Raw genomic sequence first — 13,655 nt, 5'->3', positions numbered from 1 at the left:
TCTGTAGTTCCTGTTCATTTATTCAGATTTTCCATTTCCAGCCTTCCCCCGGTTTGTGTTTTCTTTGCCTCTATTTCAGTTTTCAAATTTCGGACTGTTTCATTTACCTGTTTAATTGCTTTTTCTTGGCTTTCTTTAAGGGATTTATTGATTTCTTCCAAATTTTTGTTTGTCTTTTCTTTGAATTCTTTAAGGGCAGCTTTCATTTCCTCTTTAAAAGTCTATATCATCTTCTTAAGTTCCTTTTAAAGGTCTATTTCTTCTGCTTTGGAATGTTCAGGTCTTGCTGATGTAGCACCAATAGGTTCTGATGGTGCTGTATTGGTCTTCATGTTGTTGACTGCATTTTTGCACTGGCATCTTCCCATCTCTTCCTCCACTCTGTACAAGTACTGTCTGTGTCTGAGGGAGCCTCTTTTGGTCTGGTTGATACTCTTGGTCTAATGGGAGCTCTTGGCATAATCTGGGCTCTTGGTCCAATCTGTGCTGTTTCTAATCTATGCAGGATGTGCTAATGTCTCCAGTTTTTACTGCTGTCAAGGGGGCTGTTTTCTTGGCAAGGGGGCGGAGAAAGAGGCAGCTGGCCAGTCCTTGGGGCTCCAATGGCTTGGAGGAGGGGCACAGGATGTGCCCCCAGGGCCTAGGGACTAGGGACCTCATCTGCCCAGTCCAGAGATGGGGCCTTACCTGTTCCAATTCGTGCAGTTTGGACTTGTGACTCCGGCTTTCCCTGGTGTCACAGGGGGCTGTTTTCTTGGCGAGGGAGCTGGGGAAGGGGCAGCTGGCCAGTCCCTGGGGCTCCAATGGCTTGGGGGAGTGGTACAGGATGTGCCCCCATGGCCTATGGACTAGGGACGTGGTCTGCCCAGTCCGGAGATGGGGCCTTACCTGTTCCTACTCAGTACAGGGTATGCTTCTGTCTCTGGTTATCACAGGGGGGCTCCTGGGACTTTCAATACTATAAGAATGATTGAAAATTGGAAGAGAAGAATGTGGTAGATATATGGGGAACTGGAATAATCTATTCAATATGATGATGGCTTTGGCCAGGGAGGCTTTGACATGAATATAATTATACCAGGGAATGGGGAATCATGCTGAAATTAGAGGCATGAACCACACTGCCTAACTTGGAAGACAGAATCTCAGTCTAAGAACTGCCTCAGATTGGCCTGTTTGAATGTTTGTAGGGTATTTTCTTGATGTAAGAGGACCCAGCCCACTGTGGTGAATGTCAGCCTTAGGAAAGTTGTCCTGGGTTGTGGGAGAAAGCAGGATGGGCAAGCCCTGGAGAGCAAGTCAGTCAGCAGTGTCCCTTCCCAGTCTTTGCTTCAGTACCTGCTTTGGCTTCCCTTGATGATGCACTGTAACCTGCTAGCCAGTTAAATCCCTTCCTCCCCCAAGTTGCGTTTGGTTAGAGTTTCCTTTCTGTTTGGTGGTGTGAACCTAAGAGAGTGGCTCCTAAAAATGAGGCAGCCTAAAGTCTCATGCCAATTTAATTCAGGGCATCAGACAATTTATATTCTGAGGGTATTTTGTCAGTATAAGCCAGGTCCTGTGAGCAAAGTTCATTTGCATTCATGTTATGTACAGTCACAAAGGCAAGGTCACATGAGTTTAGGCCTTATGCAGTCATGAGGACAACTTGTAATTAGAAACATCATTCTGAGTAATAATGGGTAAGACAATGGGTAATCTAAGGTAAACCCACTCCCATTTACTACACCTGAGATGGGCATGACAGCACATTCCAAGAACAGATCCATGCTGTGGAGGAACGGAGGTACAGGACTCTTGTATGTAAATATGTAAATATGATCATGGCTTTTGCCAGGGAGGCTTTGTCTTGTTTGCTTGGAGTTTCCTCACAATCTCTCAGAAATCTCCTCACACAGCTTCTTTCATGGACTGGGTTCTGACAGTTAGAGTTTAATCACATCACCAGAGAAACAAACTAAGACAAATTACTACTTAGGGCCTGTGACACCAAATTCCATATTTGACAATGGCTACTTACACTAGAACATCTGTCTTATTATGTGACTTTTCCTGGGAAGAGAGAAAGAAATGTCTCTTCAGACCACAGAAGTGCACTGAGGACAAATTAAAGAAGTGATTCCACCCATGTCAGTTCTAATGAGTCAGTGAGTTTATTAAGGTTTTATTAGAACTTTTCATTGCCCTCTGTCCTCCCCTTGAGGTGGGCAAGAACACGAGGATAGCTTAGCAATCTGGGCTCCACTTGCTTTGGGTTTTACATACAGTCCTCTTCTGATAATGCACTGGGCAATCTAGGACCTTCACCTGCATGCATGATGCATGCAATTCCCCATTTTAACATGGCACCTACCATCCTATGACATTACCCACCTCCAGTTGTGCTGCATCTACACCCACTACAGACAATGGACAGGATTATCTGTTCCAACAACCCTCCAAGATCTACCCTTTTGTGTGTAGCTTCTATTCAGATATGTCTGGGTATAGGATTGAGAAGGCTGAACACAGGTGCCATCTCACTTCCTATATATCAGCACCTACTTGTAAGGATAAGACAACTAGTCCTCTTCAATTCATCTTTGGTTCTTCTGGTCCATATTCAGGGTATCAATTTGTGTTGTAGTATTGTTCCTGGGGAGATACAAATAAATATCTCTTCCTCCCATCTAGGTACCCACAACAGATCAAGGAAACATCTTTCAAGTCTAGTTTGGCGAATGAGTGAGTTTATTAGGGTGAGCGTTACTTATTAGAACATTGACCAGTCAGAGGCAGCTGCATCCCTGAAAAAACACATCCCAGCATGGCAATGATTCACCACAGCTGCAGCCATGGAGCCCCCTGCATGATTTTCAGGAACCTCAGCTGCTCTGAAATCCTTACTCCCACAGAATGCTTTTTGATTATATAACCTTGAGGAGAGCTTATGTCTCCATGCTTTCTAAGACTTGTGATTTTTTTGTTTTTACTTCCTGAGTCTTATTTTATTTTATATTTAAAATGTGTCATGTCAAAGAGCCATGTGACTTCTTTGGAGGACAAAGACTGAGAATAATACAAACAAGTACTCCTTGTGGCAAGGCCTGGGAGAATTTAACCCATTTTTGGCAAGGCTGATGGATTGTTTGCTGCACAATTCTGGGCAGGACCCCAGGAGCATATGTGCTATCTGCTCTTCTTGCTTTCTTTACAAAAATTATGTTGCTGGCTGCCTCTTTTCTCACTTTTTAGAGCCATCGATGAAATGGCCTTTGCATTAGGAAAACTTCACCCTGATGACTCTCCTTTGGGTGAACCAGTGGAGATGTTCAACTTCTAAAGCATGAATTCAGGATTCTCAAAACCAGAATGGTGCCTTTTCAATGCACCTTGTGACAAGTCTGAAAGAGTCACAGTAGTTTTTTTTTCACTTTTCTTTATTAAGAAATTTTCTACTCAGTCCACATACTATCCACAGATCCCCCCTCCTCCCTCCTCAAACCCCCAGCCCTCTTTCCCAAGCCACCCTGCATCCCCACATCTCCTAAATCGAGGTCTCCCATGGGGAGTCAGCAGAGCCCAGCACACTGAGCCTAGGCAGGTCCAAGCCCCTTCCTACTGCACCAAGGCTGTGCAAGGCATCACACCACAGGCACTGGATTCCCAGAAGCCTGCCCATGCACCAGGGACAGACCCCCATTCCCCTGCCTGGGTGCCCCCAAACAGTTCGAGCCAAACAACCCTCTTCTGTATCCAGAAGACCCAGTACAGTCCCATGGGGGCTCCACAGCCACCAGTCCACAGTTGATGGGCTTCCACTAGTGTGGCCAGTCATCTCTGAATGTCCTCCCATCATGATCTCGACGTCCCTCACCTGCAGAATCCCTCCTCTCTCTCATCAATTGGATTCCCAGAGCTCAGCCTGGTGCCTGGCTGTGGATATCTGCATCTGCCTCCATCAGTCACTGGACAAAGGCTCTATGAAGACAGCTAGGTTATTTGCTAGGTGGTCACCAGAGTAGACCAGTGAGTCACAGTAGTTTATGTCATTATAAATTTGTATAATTGTTCTAGAGAGATTGATCCTAACCACAGGAGTCTAAGAGAAATGCAGATGAATAGATGATATCAAGTTAATGGGAACAGTCTAGAAACAGAGAGCAAAGCAGTATCATAAAAACACACAACATCCTTATTTCTAATAGTTGTGCCAATTCTGTAGGAGTCAACTCTGAAGGAAGCTGAAAGGAAGGAAATATGAGAAAAGAGAAATAAGTAATGTCAGCTTTTAGAAGTAAGCCTTTAAATTATGTAGTTTACAGGATGATAGGAAAAAACCTCATATATTCCCCCATAGGAGATAGAATGAAGAATAAATTGATTCAGGTTTGGCTGATGAGTTCATTGTGAGAACTTAGATTTGACTAGAGCTAAACATTAACCACTAGAGGCAAAACTCTCTTTCACTTTGCATATGATACTGTAACTGCAAATGCTGCGAGCTGGCACGCTGTTCTACCTGCAGGTGCGCCTAGTTAGAAAACTTTCTTTGTTGCTTGCCAGATTGCTTATGTTTCTAACATTAAAGCTACGAATCAAGTAGGTAATGATTACTGGTGGGAGAGTTGGGCATCAGAAGGGGAATGAGCTAAGGGAGCAAACTGGCAACTATTGTAATTATTATTATAAACTTAAGGAAAGAAACATGATAGTAAAACTGTTCATGCAAACTATTGAAACTGAATGAATAAAAACAGCTCAGGCTATCCGGGGGTCACTTGTTTGAAACAGGTGGTCATTATTTTCTTCATTTTGCTGACCTCACACATCTGTCCCAGGTTGTCGGACCTGCTAGGAGCAAGGCTCTCAGCATCTGTCTGTATGGTGAGAATGTTCACATGTGTGTGCACATGTCAGGCTTATGTTGGGCCTCATCTTCAATCACTTTCTATCTTTTTCATCAAGGCAGGGTCTCTCAACTGAACCCAGAGCTTGCAGATGTACACACTCTAGCAGTCAGCTTGCTCCATGGTTCCACTGTCTCTGTCTTCTGAATGTGGAAGTACAAGGTGGATGCCACACCCACTCACCATTTATGTTGTTTCTGGAAATCGAGAGTTGCTCCTTATATCTGCCTGGCATACAAAGTGCTTTATGTAGTGTGTGTGTGTGTGTGTGTGTGTGTGTGTGTGTGTGTGTCTGTGTCTGTGTGTGTGTGTCTGTGTGTGCGAGTGTATGTTGTGTATACGTGTGTGTGTCTGTGTCTGTGTCTGTGTATTCAAGTATGCATGTGCAGTTGAAAGACAGGGAGGAATGTAGAGATTTTAGTTGCACCTGGAGATTGTCAGATTCTGAAGTATTAATAAACAATAGGTTTTCTCATGGTGATGGTAGATTGGATAGTATAAAGAAAAGATAAAAGGAGGAATTTATCTAATTGACTCCCTGGTATTAACTATTGATCTTGTAATGGTGAGTAGCTGTGGATGAGGTGAGTTTGAACTAGTTTTTTTTTTTTTTTTAATGTTTCTCTAAGGAGAACTTTGGGATCTTCAGTCACTGTGTCAAGGAAAAGAAGGTGCATGTAAAAGGCTTTCCTAAAGTAAAGACCTGTAGCAAGGAGCCCACCATTAGCTGAGGCAAATTTCTCCACATATTTCAAAAATGTTTCTGCTAATATTTCTTCATTCTTAGTTTCCAACAAATAAGGAGATTTAATGATTTCTTTCAGCTGTTCAACAGGCACTTTGGAATCCTTAGCCATGAATTCCAGGGATTCATCATCCACTCCAAAGAGGACTCGAAAGTGGTTTAACTTCTCCTTGAATTTCTTTACATCATTCCTGATGATGCCCACTACAGGAAAAGTAGCCAAAATTCCAGCCTTGAAGGCTTCCAACCAGATATACTGCTGCATAGACTTGTGCTTTCTGTCAATGGCTGCCTCCGTGATATTAGGCAAAGAAAGAATAAAATTATGGCACTTTTGGACAGGAAGATCCTTTATCAGGGTGTCCATCAGAACTGGAAAATCATAGTCAGATAAATGGCTGTTAGAAATAAAAAAAAAATCTGTGGTGCTTCCATGTTATTCTGACTAAAGGAATTTACATAGTAGCTTCTGATCTGCTGTAGGATCTCTTCTCTGTCAAAGGTCCGTGGTTTGGATTCCTTTTCATTGTTTAAATCAGTGTCCACCTTGGTTCTCACGAAGTAGTAATTCTTTTTCATGAATCTGATTGCTTTGGCAAGGTCTAGTTGAAGTTTTGTAAAACATGTGGCAGAAACAATAATGAAGAAGTCATACTCTTGGAGTTTCACTTTTTCCAAATAATCTTTTGGCGGAAAGTCCATAGTTCCAATGCCAGGCAGGTCCCATAAAGTCAAAGTTTTAATTGTGGGGTGTTGGTACGGAGTTCTCCACTTAGTTGTCTCTACTACTCCAACTTCAGCTGCATCTTCCTCTTCATGTCCAACCCCCCTCAGGGCATTGATGAAGCTGGACTTCCCTGCTCCAGACTCTCCTGTCACAGCAATGTTGATTGGGGTGTTATCAATATTTTTTAATGCATCACTGATTACAGAGTGTGCCCCCTGAATGTTTCCTTTTTCAGATGTAATTCTATTAAATGGATGGCTTCCTGAGGAATGATTTTGTTTTCCATCTTAATTTTCTTAAAATATGCAATGAAGATGGACTCAAAATCTCCACTGTCTTCATTCTTGGATGTATCAGAGAATAACTGACCCATGGCTCTGTTGAAAATGGGCCCTGAAAGAAGGAAGGGAGAATGAGCTGCATGAGACTGAAGAGGCCTTTGTGCTTAGCACTGTGTGCTCTGTGCTGCAGCCTCAGTTATGTTCTGATGTTGACTAGTTCCCAATTATGTAGTGCTGGTTATTATTGGTCAATAAGATACAAACCATTGTCCTTTTGGAGGAGAAAACTTCATTTGAGGAACTGCCTCCATCAGAATGGACTGGGAGCATGAGTATGTGCTGGAGATGGCATATGAAAAGCCTGATGTGTTGCCAGTGGAATCTGTGTTGGAGGTACCCGAGAATGAGGACATCAATCCCTCCAGGCCTGCCCCACCAGATATTATACTAAGCCTGCCTTCTGTGGGCCAGGGAGAGAACAACCCTTGTGTCCCGAGGGCAGACTTTATGGCGTATGCGTATCATGTTCTCACCCATCCAACTGTTACTTGTTCTTGTAATCCTCCTCCTCTATTTGCTCTTTATGATTTTCTTTCTCTTTCCTGTGGTGGTTTCCATGAATTTAGAAATGATACTGAGATTGTGACAGTGACAGGAGTTAAAGCTGTGATGCAGGTCATGGGAAAAACCCAGAATGCTGGTGGCAGAAAATTCATAGGTGGAGTGACATTTAGATAGGATAGAAGAGAAGAGTTGTCCAGAACTAGTTAGAAGACAACTTGATGAATTGCAGAGAGATGAAGAAGAACTTAGGCTGAGAGGAAGCTGGCAGTCTGGTACCTTAAACCATTGCTTGCATTTCTGTGCTTTTTAAGAAAATGCAAGTAGATGGCCTCTGGGGTGATTAGCTCAGATGTTCTGATAATTATTAACCTGTGAAAGAATAAGCTGGTATGCTTTGGCTTTCTTCCTGGGAACTTCTATGTGCAATCACGGGGCACGGGATACACTTTGCTGATTTAAAAAAAGAACTTTTGAAAGTATTGTGAAGAACCCCATCACCTGTTAAATTTTCTCATCCCTGATTTCCTTGTACTATTACAATAAAAGACTGGGGTTGAGTCTGATCAGGAGAAGGAAGAAAAAACGCACATCTCCAGATCTGACAAGACTCATCAGCTTGCACCAACTCCTGTGTCTGAGTCTTTTCTTGCACCTGCCAGACATCCCTGCCCTTCGAGACCGTCAAAACTGCTGAGGCTGGTCCCTGGCAAGTATGGGATATTTTCTTGATTGAGGATTGATGTGGGAGGTCCCAGGCCACTGTTGGTGGTAGGTTCCACTCTTGGGATGGTGGTCCTGGGTAATTTAAGAAAGCATTATCAAAGTATGGGGAGCAAGCCAGTAAACAATATTCTCCCATTGTTCCTATTTCTATTCCTGCAGAGTTTCTGCCCTGCCTTCCCCAGTGATGGACTGTGAGCAGAGTGTGCAAGCCCCAAAAAACATTTTAAAAAATCTATTGTTTATAATAGCATTGTAAAAAACTCGAACAAATTTCTACTAGCTCTCAATTAAACCCTTTATCATAGAAAAATTGAAACTTAAGTAAAATAAGGGAAAATAACATAAAATGTGCACGTGTCTTTTAACCAGCATCAACAACTATGAAAACTTGCGTAACTGTGTTCTGCCTAACCAGACTAGAGTATTCTATTTGAAATCTAAGATGTCTTCTCTGTCTGTGCGCACTTTCTTCAAAATGTGCCTTCAAATGAATGGGAACTTAACGTACATCTGGTTTTATCCACTAAAATATCAACACTAATGAATGATAATTGACATCAGTGTTTAATCTCTCTAATGATCACATAAATCTGATTTCGTCTGTGTTACTTTTGTTTTCAAAGGTTTCAGTAAGTTCAGCTATTGCATTTTGTTGAAAAAATTTCTAATTTTCCTAGACTTACTTTCCTTATGTCTTTTTCATGCCATGGAATATATTTATATTTATATTTATATTTATATTTATATTTATATTTATATTTATATTTATATTTATACTCCATGAGGAATATAAACTCTCAATAATGTAAAATTTCTTTACCCTTAAAGTCCATGTTAAAATTCATTTATTCAGTACAACATTTCAGTGTCCTCAAGTCATCATTTATATTCACTGTTTTCTTGTAAACCTTTTATTTTATGAAAGCAATCTAGCTGTGCACTGCAGATGTAGGTCCATTTGTAGAGAGCTTTCCCAGCATGAATAAGGCCTTGAGTTCAATCCCCAGCACCTCATCAAATGCAGGTGCTTGTGGATCCCTATCATTTTGGTGTCAGGAAGTAGAGGTATGAGGGTCAGGACTTCAAGGCCATTCTTAGTACATAGTGAGTTAAAGGCTATTCTGGGCTACTTGAGACCCTGCCTTAAAAAAAAATATCAAGTCCAGTAAGGTGGCTCAACAGATAAATATACTTGCTGTCAGGCCTAGGGACTGAGTATTTAACTAGCTCAGATATCTTCTTTCTACCCTTTATTCTCCACAAACCTGCCTACAAGATCTCCCATGGCAGCACAATGGACCTCACCATCAGTAAAGGAAATAGCAAATCCCTATTGTCACCTTGGAGCCTCCTCTTTCTCTCTCATCCATATCAAATCAGTTTGAAGACTTAATCTCTGTTTCCAAATTCCCTCACAATCGGTCATTCTCCCTCCTTTATCTTCTTGGAGACCTCCTCAATCCCACCTTCTGTGTTGTCCACATTATTGTATTTCTTGTGATGGTTCTTGCAACAACCTGGATGATCAAACAGCCAGATTACCCTATTGACACTGAAGTCATGTCATGTAATATCAATTCTGAGAGGCAGCACAAGGACTCCCATTTCAGTCAAGGAACATGCATTAGGTATACAGTGTACACACTACATACAATACACCTTTGAAGTTTGTTATCACACCTCTGGAGCTGCTGATATCTGAATTCTAGCCTCCCTGTTATCTCAGGCTATCTTCTCATCTCAGGACTTTGTACTTCATGCCTGCTTCCATTTTCATGCTCTCCCCCAGTAGGCATGTGGTTCTTAATCACCTTTCTCTAGGTATGCTTCAATTAGACAGGATTCAGGATTTATATTCCCTTTGGGATATAAATATGTTTCTGCCTCTGTCATTCACCATCCTTTCATTATGTTTCAGTTTCTCCACAGCACTTGCTGCCACATAATGTGTATTTGTCTAGGGTCATTTGTTGTCAGCCTCCCACAGTGTAATGAACCTCAGGTTGAAGAATGTGCCTTTGTCTTGCTCACTTCTTCATCACCATCAACACATTGGTAAAGGTTAGTTTATCATCAGGCAATGAATGAGCACTATGAGGAAAATCCTTGGACTCTACTGTGAAAATTTTTGCTTGTTCTGTAGTTCTAACTGCTCAGTGGGAAATTGAAGTCTTACTACATTCATAAACAGTGGGTGCAAAATGTCAGGGGAGAGCCCCAAAACAGTCTAATACAAAAGAGGGATGTCCCTATCATCATACTGTGTTGAGCACAAGCACATAGAGACTCACTGCACAGGCAGCCCCTTCTAATGTACAGAACCGATGGGAAGCGCTATACAAGAAATCTGTCACCATGCACAAAACTCGAGTCCAAATGGATCAAAGACCTCAACATAAATCCAGTTACACTGAACTTGATAGAAGAGAAAGTAGGAAGTGGTCTGGAATGCACTGGCACAGGAGATCACTTCCTAATTATAACACCAGTAGCACAGACACTGAAAACAACAATTAATAAATGGGACCTCCTGAAACTGAGAAGCTTTTGTATACTAAAGGACATAGTCAATAAGACAAAATGACACCCTACAGAATGGGAAAAGATCTTCACCAACCCCACATCTGACAGAGGGCTGTTCTCCAAACTATATAAAGAACTCAAAAAGCTAGACTTCAAAATACTGCACAATCCAATTAAAAAAAAAAAAGGGCTACAGAGCTTAACAGAGAATTCTCAACAGAAGAATCTCAAATGGCTGAAAGACATTTAAGGAATTGCTCAACATCCTTAGTCATCAGGGAAATGCAAATCAAAATGACTCTGAGATACCATCTTACACCTGTCAGAATGGCTAAGATCAAAAACACTGAAGACAGCTTATGTTGTAGAGGATGTGGAGCAAGGGGAACACTCCTCTACTGTTGGTGGGAATGCAAACTTGTACAACCACTGTGGAAATCAGAATGGCGGTTTCTCAGAAAATTGGGAATAAGTCTTCTTCAAGACCCACTATACCACTCTTGGGCATATACCCAAGGAATGCTCAATATTACCACAATGACCCTTGCTCAACTATGTTCATATCAGCATTATTTGTACTAGCAAGAACATGGAAACAACCTAGATGCACCTCAACTGAAGAATGGATAAAGAAAATGTGGCCCATATACACAATGAGTACTACTCAGCAGTAAAAAACAATGATATGAAATTTGCAGGCAAAAGGATGGAACTAGAAAATATCATCCTGAGTGAGGTAACCCAGACTCAAAGGACAAACATGGTATGTACTCACTCATAAGTGGATACTAGATGTAGGACAAGGGATGGCCAGACTGCAGCCCATGGCTTCGGAGAGGCTAGCTGACAGTAGGGACTCTGGGAGGGACACATGGGTAACCCAGGGAAGTAGAAGTGGATGGGATCTGCATGAGTGGGTTGGGGGTGGGGAGTTGGCAGAGGCCAAGGCATGGGGGGTGAGAACATAGGGGAATGGGAGGGTCGAGCTGGAGTGGAGACAGAGTGGGAGAACAGGGAAGAGAACCCCATGATAGATGAAGACATCATGGGAGTGGGAAAAGGCAGGGTCCCAGGGGAAACTCTCAGGAATCCACAGGGATGACCCCACCTTGGACAGCTGGCAGTGATCGAGGGGGTGCCTGGACTGGTCTACTTTGGTGACCAGTCTAGTGAATACCCTAACTGTCATCATAGAGCCTTTATCCAGTGACTGATGGAGGTAGATAAGGGATGTGTGATAGGGCACCAGGGTGAGCTCTGGGAATCTAGTCGATGGGAGAGAGGAGGGATTCTAAGGGCAGGGGACTTCCAGATCATGATGGGAAGACATGCAGAGATGACCGGACACACTGGTGGAGATCCATGAACTGTGGATTACTGGTTGTGGAGCGCCCATGGAACTGAAGTAGGCCCTCTGGATATGGGAGAGAGTTGTTTGTTTAGCTTGAATTGTTTGTCGAGTACCCGGGCATTCGATCGGGATCCATCCCTGGTGCATGGGCAGACTCTTGGGAGCTTGGTGTGGTGGGGAGGGGCTTGGACCTGCCTCTGCTCAGTGTGCCTGGCTCTGCTGACTCCCCATGGGAGACCTTGATTTGGAGGATGTCGGGATGGGGGTAGTGGTGACTTGGGAGGGAGGGCTGGGGGGTGAGAGGAAGTGGGATCTGTGGGTGGAATGTAGGGTGAGTAGAAAATTTCTTAATAAAAAAAATGAAAAAAAAAAAAAGAAGAAAAAGAAATCAAAGGACCAGAACTTTGTTCTGTCTGACTGGAGACACAGGCCAGGAAGGAGTGGGTAAAAAGAATGTCCTGAAAGGGAAGCTAAACCTGATTAAATAAACACCATTGCCTAATTTCTTGTTTAAAGGGACAGTCACCCACAGGACACAGACAGACAGACATCCCTGCAGCACACAGGCTGTTCTATCTCTTCAGTTCCCTCTCATTCTTTCAGTTTCAGCTCCTGGATTTGTGATGCAGACTCCAGTGTGACATTTGTCTTCAAGGTCTGCCCACAGAATGTGAACACAGGGAATGAGATGGCTGTGACACAGCAAACATTACAAAAGCAAGCCTGCCTAAGTGACAGCTGCCACCACATCCTGACACAGCTCATGTACCCTACAGAATAAGAAAACATCCTTAGCACTCCTGCTTTACAATAAAGAAAAGCACAGTGAAGAAGATTCTTCAGGCACAGATTTCCACAGCTAGCTCCAGCAGAAGCAGCATGCAGAGAGACCTCTTCTCCACAGACCAGAGGCCTTGGGATACAAGGAATTAAATAGTTAACCATGAACTCGGCAGCAATTTGAAATGAGATACAACAAACCTCAAACTGCAGAGATATGCCATTACCAGAACCATATGTTTACAACCATTTTATGGAGAGGAATAAGGTAGAAGCCAAGACAACTGGATGTGATTTGCCAAAACCAATATCAAGATCATCGCCTTTATGTCTACTTCAACTTCTGTAACTGATTAAGAGCACCCACAAGCCTGTCCTGCTTGCCTCCAATGAAAGCTTCCAAAGTGAGTCCCCAAAAAGTCTTGTTACCTACCAGGTCTTATCAGAACAGAGATGGTGAGGGTTTGAAGTTAGATCTGAACGCTGCTATCCATGTACTAGCTTTTCTGGCGTCCAGTGGATTTGCTCAGCATAGTTCAGCTGCAGGAACCACAATGCACTTTGCTCCTTCCTTTTCCTCTGTTGCAAGCTGCAGGCTCAAGGCAGTTTGGCAGGATTTGTACAGTCTTCTGACTTGTGCCCCTTCCCTCTCAGTGTGTTTTGGCCAATCATCAAAGCTCATGGATCTTCTTGTTTTTCAGAATCCCCTGCATTTCCAAGAAGAATAAAGAGAAAATTAAACTATCAGCTCTTTTTCATTCTATTATGTCTTAATTTTTTGGCAGCACATGCTGGAATGTCCTAAAATAATAAAGGAGTGCATTGTGGGGCTTGGAAACAGGTAGGAACACGGAGAAGCATCTTACTAGATAGGCAGGAACACAACCCTTGAAAGATCATTTTTCATATTGCTGACTTCAGAAATGCAGCCTGAAGTGATCACAGAAAACATTGTCTGGAGTCCTGTGCAGAGGACAATTTTAGTCTCATTCAAGACAAAACTCATTTAACCCCCACTCTATGACCACAACCTTAATTTCTCATGATGGTAAATTCATGTTCATTAATCCTTGTC

At 42.7% G+C, this 13,655-nt stretch overlaps 1 protein-coding gene and 1 pseudogene across 7 annotated transcripts in view; both read right to left on the bottom strand.

Annotated features, from left to right (window-relative positions):
• Positions 1–13,152, bottom strand: part of LOC102909102 (interferon-inducible GTPase 1-like) — a 28,746-nt gene extending 15,594 nt beyond the window's left edge. For 5 of the 6 annotated variants that reach the window (XM_076555306.1, XM_042263939.2, XM_076555307.1 and 2 more), the window contains exons 1-2: positions 13,014–13,152; positions 2,542–2,631 (exon numbers count right to left, since the gene is read on the bottom strand). The gene's annotated coding sequence lies outside the window, so the exon portion shown is untranslated. The remainder of the gene's footprint in view (positions 1–2,541; positions 2,632–13,013) is intronic. The other variant, XM_016003667.3, reaches the window with a different exon arrangement.
• LOC102905607 (interferon-inducible GTPase 1-like) lies at positions 2,705–13,152 on the bottom strand (annotated as a pseudogene). The gene is made up of 2 exons (XR_013046121.1): positions 13,014–13,152; positions 2,705–6,751 (listed from the first exon to the last, which is right to left on the bottom strand). The product of XR_013046121.1 is annotated as an interferon-inducible GTPase 1-like (transcript).
• Positions 13,153–13,655: the final 503 nt, after the last annotated feature.

This window comes from Peromyscus maniculatus, chromosome 19 (genome assembly GCF_049852395.1).
Source record: "Peromyscus maniculatus bairdii isolate BWxNUB_F1_BW_parent chromosome 19, HU_Pman_BW_mat_3.1, whole genome shotgun sequence".
NCBI classification, from domain to species: domain Eukaryota; kingdom Metazoa; phylum Chordata; class Mammalia; order Rodentia; family Cricetidae; genus Peromyscus; species Peromyscus maniculatus.
Note: the sequence above shows the minus strand (reverse complement) of the source record. Positions and strands in the feature narration are given on the sequence as shown.